Source organism: Plecotus auritus (assembly GCF_963455305.1).
Source record: "Plecotus auritus genome assembly, chromosome: 6".
Classification (NCBI taxonomy): domain Eukaryota; kingdom Metazoa; phylum Chordata; class Mammalia; order Chiroptera; family Vespertilionidae; genus Plecotus; species Plecotus auritus.
The window spans coordinates 136,950,262-136,959,871 of NC_137773.1; the positions used below are offsets into that span (position 1 = coordinate 136,950,262).

At 43.1% G+C, this 9,610-nt stretch overlaps 1 pseudogene across 1 annotated transcript; it reads left to right on the forward strand.

Moving 5' to 3' along the window:
• The first annotated feature begins 274 nt into the window (after positions 1 to 274).
• Positions 275 to 2,443, forward strand: LOC308250031 (ATP-binding cassette sub-family F member 2-like; annotated as a pseudogene). The gene has a single exon. The product of its transcript is annotated as an ATP-binding cassette sub-family F member 2-like (transcript).
• Positions 2,444 to 9,610: the final 7,167 nt, after the last annotated feature.

Sequence of the window (9,610 nt, forward strand, 5' to 3'; positions counted from 1 at the left end):
TAGTTGATTAAAATCTTTTGAGAGTATACTCTATGCCAGCTCTTTCTTTAGACATCTTAGTCTGCCAACATGGAATTAACAGTCTATCTGGAGAGACACATGAGAAATAAATGAATTGTACACAATTGTTTTATTTTAGTTACGATAGGTGCTACAGAGGAAAACTACAGCATGCACTGAAAGTAAAACTAATAGAGAGTGGTTGTTCATGGCTACTACTAAAAATAATATAAATAGTATAGCCGTTGCGACAGAGGCCGAGCGGCAAGGCCCAGCTCCCTGAAAGAACAGTAACCTACCCCTGTGGTTCATCACCATGCCCTCCGACCTGGCCAAAAAGAAGGCAGCGAAAAAGAAGGAAGCTGCCAAAGCTCGACAGTGGCCCAGAAAGGGACATGAAGAAAACGGAGATGCTGTCACAGAACCACAGGTGGCAGAGGAGAGAAACGAGGGGGTCAATGGCCAAGAGACCACAGAAGTGGATTTGCTGTCCAAGGAGCTGGAGGACTTTGAGATGAAGAAAGCTGCTGCTCGAGCTGTCACTGGTGTCCTTGCCTCTCGCCCCAACAATACTGACGTCCACATTATCAACCTCTCCCTCACTTTTCATGGTCAAGAGCTGCTCAGTGACACCAAACTGGAATTAAACTCAGGCCGTCGTTATGGCCTCATTGGCTTAAATGGAATTGGCAAGTCCATGCTGCTCTCTGCCATTGGGAAACGTGAAGTGCCCATCCCTGAGCACATTGACATCTACCATCTGACTAGGGAGATGCACCATCTGACTCGGGAGATGCCCCCTAGTGACAAAACACCCCTGCAGTGTGTGATGGAAGTCGATACAGAATGGGCCATGCTGGAGAAGGAGGCTGAGCGGCTGGCTCATGAGGATGCGGAGTGTGAGAAGCTTATGGAGCTCTACGAGCGTCTGGAGGAGCTGGATGCTGACAAGGCAGAGATGAGAGCCTCACGGATCTTGCACGGACTGGGTTTCACACCTGCCATGCAGCGCAAGAAACTGAAAGACTTCAGTGGAGGCTGGAGGATGAGGGTTGCCCTCGCCAGAGCTCTCTTCATTCGGCCCTTCATGCTGCTTCTGGACGAGCCCACCAACCACCTGGACCTCGATGCTTGTGTGTGGTTGGAAGAGGAACTAAAGACTTTTAAGCGCATTCTGGTCCTCGTCTCCCATTCCCAGGACTTTCTGAATGGTGTCTGTACCAACATCATTCACATGCACAACAAGAAACTGAAGTATTATACAGGTAATTATGACCAGTATGTGAAGACACGGCTGGAGCTGGAGGAGAACCAGATGAAGAGGTTTCACTGGGAGCAAGATCAGATTGCGCACATGAAGAACTACATTGCTAGGTTTGGTCATGGCAGTGCTAAACTGGCACGGCAGGCCCAGAGCAAGGAGAAGATGCTATAGAAAATGATGGCATCAGGACTGACAGAGAGGGTCGTGAGCGACAAGATATTGTCATTTTATTTTCCACCATGTGGCAAGATCCCTCCACCCGTCATTATGGTGCAGAATGTGAGCTTCAAGTATACAAAAGATGGGTCTTGCATCTACAACAATCTAGAATTTGGTATTGACCTTGACACACGAGTGGCTCTGGTAGGGCCCAATGGAGCAGGGAAGTCAACTCTTTTGAAGCTGCTAACTGGAGAGTTATTACCCACAGACGGGATGATCCGAAAACACTCTCATGTCAAGATAGGGCGATACCATCAGCATTTACAAGAGCAGCTGGACTTGGACCTCTCCCCTTTGGAGTACATGATGAAGTGCTATCCAGAGATCAAGGAGAAGGAAGAAATGAGGAAGATCATTGGGCGATATGGTCTCACTGGGAAACAGCAGGTGAGCCCGATCCGGAACCTGTCTGATGGGCAGAAGTGCCGGGTGTGTCTGGCCTGGCTGGCCTGGCAGAACCCCCACATGCTCTTCTTGGACGAGCCCACCAATCACCTGGATATTGAGACCATTGATGCCCTGGCTGATGCCATCAATGAGTTTGAGGGTGGTATGATGCTGGTCAGCCATGATTTCAGACTTATTCAGCAGGTAGCACAAGAAATTTGGGTCTGTGAGAAGCAGACGATCACCAAGTGGCCTGGAGATATCCTGGCCTACAAGGAGCACCTCAAGTCCAAGCTGGTGGGCGAAGAGCCCCAGCTTAGCAGGAGGACCCACAATGTGTGAGCCCTACCCTGGCCAGATGGGCCAGGCCCCTGGGGCCACACTCCTGCATTGCTGCAATACCGCTACCCAGCTCCTCCTCTGCCCCCACCTGCCTTAGCTACACTCTGTGATCCTATCTACAGCTGGACAGTACCTGTCCGTTTTCTGTCCTTCCCATTATTTTTGTCCATGTCTGGACTCAGCCGGCTGTTCCTGCCAGCCCCTTGCTGGTTCCTGACCCTGAGTGATGCAGCCAGAGGCACCTGAGGGTTAACCCAAGGGTCCATACCCTGGTTGGCTTGTGAAGGAGCTTAGCATCCTGGTTTTCTAGGTTTTGGTGATGTTGGAGGAATACAACTCAGCCCACCGCCCCCATTCCTTTCTGCTTCTGGTTTGGAGCTCTGGATCAGGGCCTTATTCCTGATTGGTTTTTAAATAATTATTTAAAAGTGTAACTTTTAGACCTGCATGACATCTACAAAGCGTCCAATAAATAAAGAACAAGCAAAAAAAAATAGTATGAATTTATGAAATAAAAATATACTTAGTATAAATTTATGAAAGTTAATAAAAGCTTTTTTTGGAGTTAGGTTTGGAAAAGACTTTTAAACAGCACAGTGCCTTCAATATCAGACTTCAAAGGTTTATTATTAACAGTGCTGTGCCAATGCCATTTTTAAAAAGTGTAGCATGGAGGGACCTGGAGAGTATTATGCTCAGCGAAATAAGCCAGTCAGGGAAAGACAAGTATCACATGATCTCACTCATAAGTGGAACCTAATGAACAAAATAAACGGATGAACAAAATAGATCCAGAGACATAGAAGCATGGAACAAACTGATGAATTGCAGAGGGAAGGCGGGGGAGAGTGGTTGGGTGGGAAGAGATCAACCAAAGAACTTGTACGCATATATGCATAACCCATGGACACAGACAATAGAGTGGTGAAGGCCTGGGGTAGGGGGCAAGGATGGACTAGAAGGGGTCAATGAGAGAAAAAAGGGGACATTTGTAATACTTTCAACAATAAAGATAAATTTAAAATAAGTGCAAAGTTAATTCTGAGTAATGATTTGGAGTTAAAAGATAATATGAAGACATACTCCTGGTAATATGCTCATTTTTTTAATTGTTGCATCTGACCAGTCTTGGCCTTACTTGTTTGCTTTCAACAGTGGTGATTGGTGGGGCACATTAAGTTTCCTGATTAAGGTATTCCCATTAAGTTCTCAGATGAATTCAGGTCAGCACTAATGAATGTGTTTTTGTGGTAGCAATAGAAATTCTCCCCAGATAGCTTAAGCCATTACGGGGTGTCTGTTATTAAATACTAGAAGCCCGGTGCACAAAAATTGTGCACTTGCAGAGGGGCCCTCAGCCCAGCCTGTGCCCTCTCGCAGTTCAGGAGCCCTCGGGGGATGTCTGACTGACAGTTTAGGTCCACTCCCCACGGGGAACTGGCCTAAACCGGCAGTTGGACAGCCTTAGCACTGCCGCAAAGGCAGGAAAGGCCCCCGCCACCTCTTCTGCTCGCCAGTCATGAGCCTGGCTTCTGGCTGAGCGGCGCTCCCCCTGTGGGAGCGCACTGACCACCATGGGGCAGCTCCTGCGTCACGGTCTGCCCCCTGGTGGTCAGTGCGCATCATAGCAACTGGTTGTTCCATTGTTCAGTCAATTTGCATATTAGCCTTTTATTATATAGGATACAGACCCTGAGCCCAGAGGTGGTAGTGAGACCTCAGGGGCGACTGGAAACAGGTGCTGGAAAGGCATCACTAACCAAGGTAGCATCTCTCTCCTCTCTCCATTTTCTCCCATTTCTGCTCCATTCTGTTCTCACAGCAGAGAGCCTTTCTCTGCTTCTGTCTTTAGGTTCCAGCCAACTGCAGGCACCGATTAAGTCATTTCTCCCAGCATTGATAACCTGATCAGTCCTGTTTTGATCAGATATTTACCTAAGTCCAATCCATAATGGTCAAGATGGTGTGATCACACAGCTCCTACTACCTAGAGAGAAATTTCTGGGCCTTCAGCACATGTCTAGTGGGAAAAACAACAGTACATACATTATCAGGAATGTTGTGGAGATTAGGTGAAGTAATATATAGTGCCTGGCACGTAGTAAGTATCAATAAACGTGAGCTGCTATTATGGTGGTTGTTGTTGCTGTTTGACATATTTCAATCTTTGTAAGAGATGTTTTTGCTCAGAATCATTGGAACCTAGAATAAAGAAAAAGGCTTATTATTAACCAACTCTTAAGCAAGTTTGGGTGAGTGAGCCTGACTGTGTCCTCATTAGTACAGTGTCTATCAGTCTTAGAAGCATGGCTTGTGTAATTAAAATTTTTATACTCTTGTCTGTTTTATTCTATTGAAGCAAACCAGATGGGAAGAATGCAAATAAGAAAGCTTATCATTAGCAGGGGTAAAAAAACATTCAAGGCTAGCTGCTTAGATGTTTCTCAACTTCTAATGAATAAAATAGGCATTAATAGTAATATAATTGTTGGTACCCATTGAAGTTTGCAGTTATTAGAGCAGTAACAAAAAGAAACTCATCATAGCCAGTACATGGTTTCTCCACATTTTAATAGGCATTTTCCTTTCCCAATAATTAAGGCCTGCCCATTAAGTCTCAGATTAATAAAGTGAATGCTAATGAACATTTTAAAGTCAATACACACTGGCTGAAAATGTTTTTGTTTATTCTTTTTTTTTCAAGTTTTGGGCTTGAAAAACCCTCTGGATCTATAAAGTCTGTCTACTATGATAAAAAGGTCTAGTATATCTGTAGTATTTCAATAGTAAATAATTAAAAATAAGTGACACTCTCTTTTGGCAATTAAGTGTGAGTAGTTTTTGTTCTTCCTGGGAGTCACTTCAGCAAGCATGGATTAAGCCAGCCTGGTGTCACTTCAGGGCCCCGCTCTGGCTGTTCCTTTGCCTGGGACTCTCTTTCCTTAGATATTGACATGGTTCACCCCTCCCTTTCCTCTTATCTTTGCTCCAATGTTACCTTCTCAATGACACCCACTCTGCCCAGCCTGTTACAAATGACATTCGTCCAACCCTGCATTCCTCAACCCCCTTATCTGGTTGGATTTTCCCCAAAGAACGTATTACATTCTCACTTGTTAGATGCCCTATTTGTTTATAATGTTTATTGTCTGTGTTCATATTGTTTTCATACTTTTTTCCTTCAGGTATCTCCAGTGCCAGGCACAGAGTAGACCTTCACTATATATCTCATATATGAAATATATACTTTACATATAAATGTTTTACATACACATATATGTCTATATGTTAGTGGGGCTAAAATATTTGGATGTATGTTATAATGGTACTTTTAAAATAGCTTTCATCCTCTGTCCATCTACAGATATTTACTGAGACCTAATACTTTTCTCTGAAGCTTGGTTTAACCTCCCTGCACTAATTTTTTTTTCTATAAAATGGGATCAGAGCTACTGAAGGAGAAGTATTTGGCTACTGAGGGAATTAAGATAGCAGAGGTGGGCTTAGGCGCAGGCTTCTTTGAGGGCAAATGATGGGCAAGGGTTATCCCAGCAAAGGGGTTTGGAGGAGATGGAATACTAGATGGCAGATGGGTGACAGGCAAAGGAACAGTGTGTGCACAGGGCTAGAGGTAGGAGAGATCGAGGTGCTTTCAAAGAAAAGGAAGTTGAGTATTGCAGACTGTAGAGTGGCAATGACTAACGGAGGCCAAGTCCTCAAACGCCTTATAAGCCTGATAGATGAGTCTGGACTTGTCCTGAGCCAAAGTTTCCTTTGAGGGACACCCTTATCCTGCTTTTTATCCTTGGTTTGTAGATGGGGCACCACTCCTGATGCCAGAGGGGGGACCTAGGAGCCTGACCTATGAGAGCACTAAGTCCCCACAGCCTCAGGGATTGGCACACAACCCAGACACATTCACTCAGTGTCATCTCACCCTTCTCTAGCATCAGTAATTAGTTCAAGATGGGCAAATGTTTTAAGTAATGTGGGTTCAGGAGTTACTGGGAGGAAAAGCTTTTTTTTTTTTTTTACATTGGGTTTGAACCTTGGAAGCTCTGGGGGTCTGGAGATGCCGGCAGTCATCTTGGCACTACATGGAGCCTGAGAGTTAAGCCAAATGCAGAAGGGGGGATGGTCAGGTGAGTTTTCAGAAATGTGAGTTATTTCACAGTTATGCTTAAGCAGTTTGAGTTGGATTTTCTGTATTTGCACAGTGAGCATCCTGACTGTCGTAGACTGCAGGAGAGTCCCTGCTGCGGGCACCGTGTTGCCCTGGCTGAGATGAGATGCCAACACTGCTTGTTGACTGTTGTCGACACTTGAGTGAGCTGTGTCGGTGCAGTGCCTTGAATTCACTCTTGTTCTATGCGTTCATCATTGCTAATGCGAAGAAATACTCCTTTATTCATTTTTTCCATTTTGCTATCATATTCCGAATTTTTTGACTTTTCGCCTGCTCCATACTTGTTATTTTTGGAGATGATTTGAGAAAAGTCTAGATAACATCAGTAATTCTTTGCCTTTTCCTTGAACAATAAGTATTGTGGCATGTTGATAAAATCTGATAGTCCTGCACTTAGCCCCAACTCCAAACATAGTGTTCAAACCTTTATTCAGATGCCTGCAATGCTTGACAGAGAAATTCCCAGGATCCCCCAAGCTCCCACAGAAACTACTGTTTACTGTAACCAATATTTTCTCATTCATAGTGGGAAGAGCCTATGAATACTGATCCAATTGAAGTCAGTTTTTTTCCCAAGGGAAGTTAGTTGCAGACAATTGTGAGTTTTTGTTTTTCTGAAAATGAATATAGTTAATTTCATCACATTTCATCACTCATTACTTTTAGTATGAAAATTCAGCTGTATCTTGTATGCATCACTGCCTGCTTCAGAATTACCTCTGAGGTCAGCCACGTAGTCATTTGTTCATCCATGTGTTTACTCATTCATTCACCAAAGCTTGTGGAGCACCAGTTATTGCTCTTGGTATTAGGGACAGAGAGAACATTGAGATGGTCTGTCTTCTGAAGGCATTCATATGGATTGAATTCCTACTGCTTGTTTCATAGGTAAGAGATGCAGTTCTAAAGACATTTTTATTGTAATGTGGCTACTACATAAAGCATATCCTTCTGATAGGTATTGGATAAGTATAGTGGTCCTCAGACTTTTAATTCCAGGTCTCCACTCTTAGATGCACTGGGGAGTAGGACCAGGAACCTCTATTTACAGCCAGCTTTCCAGGGTTTCTGTTTTACATGGCCAGCTGCCCACACTTGAAGAATCTAATTTTTATAGGATTGTAGCTATGTTGGAAATTGGAGCTTTTAGAGGGCTGTATATAAAGACATTAGACCAGAGGAGGAATAAGGGCAAAACCTTTTTGCCTGGAATCAAGGACCATGGATAACGTGACCCAGGTTTGTAAGTCCAGTTTCATCTCTCACTGTGCCCCCAAACAATGCTTTTCTTTAAGTAAAATACCTGCTCACAACGTTTCAGTATTTGGCTTAGCAAACTCCTTTTCCCTTCTCTTTCCAACCATGGAATGCTCCTTGTTCCCCACTTCTCCCAGAGAATCTGATTTTGATTCATCACCAAGAACTTGTCTAGTCAGGACACCTCAAGTTTTAATTGGCACACATATCACCTAGGAATATTGTAAACATGTATATTCTGACTCAGGTCTCAGGCAGGGCTCGAAGTTCTGCATTTCAAACACGATCCCAGGTGATGCTGATAGAACTGGCCAATAGACCACACTTATGAGAGCAAGGTTTCAGCCTATAGTGAATTCTTCTCCGAATCTCTCCTGCTCCGGGAAATGTCCAATTCTGTGTCTATCTCCTGGTATTGGTCATTTTTCCATAGGCTTTTCTTCTCTAAGGGAACTAATATTTACTGTTTACTTACAAAATGCTAAGCATTTCACATATATTGTCTCAATGAACTCTCTCAACTACTCTGATTAGATGGTATTATCACCCCATTTTCTAGATTAGGGAATATGCTCTGAGAGATTAAGGGATAGTTTACCCAAGATCACACACAATCTTCTTAAAAGCTGTTGATCCAGATTTCATACATGTTTAACTTCATAACAATATAGAGTGCATGGGTTTACACAGGATAGGAGTTCCATAGACTCCCAGTCTCCGTTGATAAATCATGAGCCCTCCAAATCGTGATTTTAAGTGTTTGTGATAATTCAGAGTTCTCACAGTATAATATTGAGTAAAACATCAGGATATGAAGTGATCAGTAAGACCATTCTAATTGTGTCAAAATACATACTTATGTGTATACACACACACATATGACAAAAGAGAATGATAATAAACTAATATGTAGTGGTTATTTTGGGGTGTAAGAGCTGGTAGTATAGACTTTCTGCTTTTATGCTTGGCTGTATTTTTGATTTTTAAAAAATGAGCAGGTACTGCTTTTTTAACCAGAAAAACCAATAAATACAAAAAGGTATAATGAATCTATTGCTAGGACCAGACAAGACTTGTCTGTGAAGGACAGCCCCGTGAGGACTAGAGAGTAATGGATGTCCTGCGCATTCTGGAGCAGCGATGCCCACCTCCACGTGAGGTCAGCCTTTGAGGAGGCAAGCCCAGTTTTTGTTTAAACTGATTTCTAGTTTTTATTTTAACTTGGGAAGGGTCTTTATTATAGTTTAAAGTTGTTTTCATTGAAGTAAAATACACATGCAGAAAAGCTCACGTAGTATAATATGCTGTAGTTGGCCACGGGTAACTGAAACTGTAGAAAGTGAAACCACAGATAAGAGAGAACTGTGATTTATTTTATGCAGTGCTCTTTTTGTGAGATTGATCAGTAGTGCATGTTCTTGTGGATCTTTTGTTTTCACTGCTCTGTGGTATTTCACTGTGTGAATAGAGCACTGTTGATTAGTTCTTTTTTAAAAAATATATTTTTATTGACTTCAGAGAGGAAGAGAGAGAGAGAAACATGAATGATGAGAGAGAATCATGGATGGGCGGCCTCCTGCACGCCTCCTAGTGGGGATCGAGCCTGCAATCTGGGCAGGTGCCCTGACCAGGAATTGAACCATGACCTCCTGGTTCATAGATTGATACTCAAACATTGAGCTACGATAGCCAGGCTGTTAATTAATTCTTGGTGGGCATTTGGATAGTTCCCAGATGTTGGTTATTATTTATAATGCTGTTATGAATCTTCTAGTATGGATTTTGGACAATAGTTTTTATTTATTTATTTATTTATTTATTTATTTATTTATTTATTTATTATTGTTTGAAGTATTACAAATAGTAGTACATATGTCTCCTTTTTTTCCCATTGACCTCCCCCCGGCCTCCCCTACCCCCCAGTACATGCCTTTACCTGCCCCCCCCCCCGC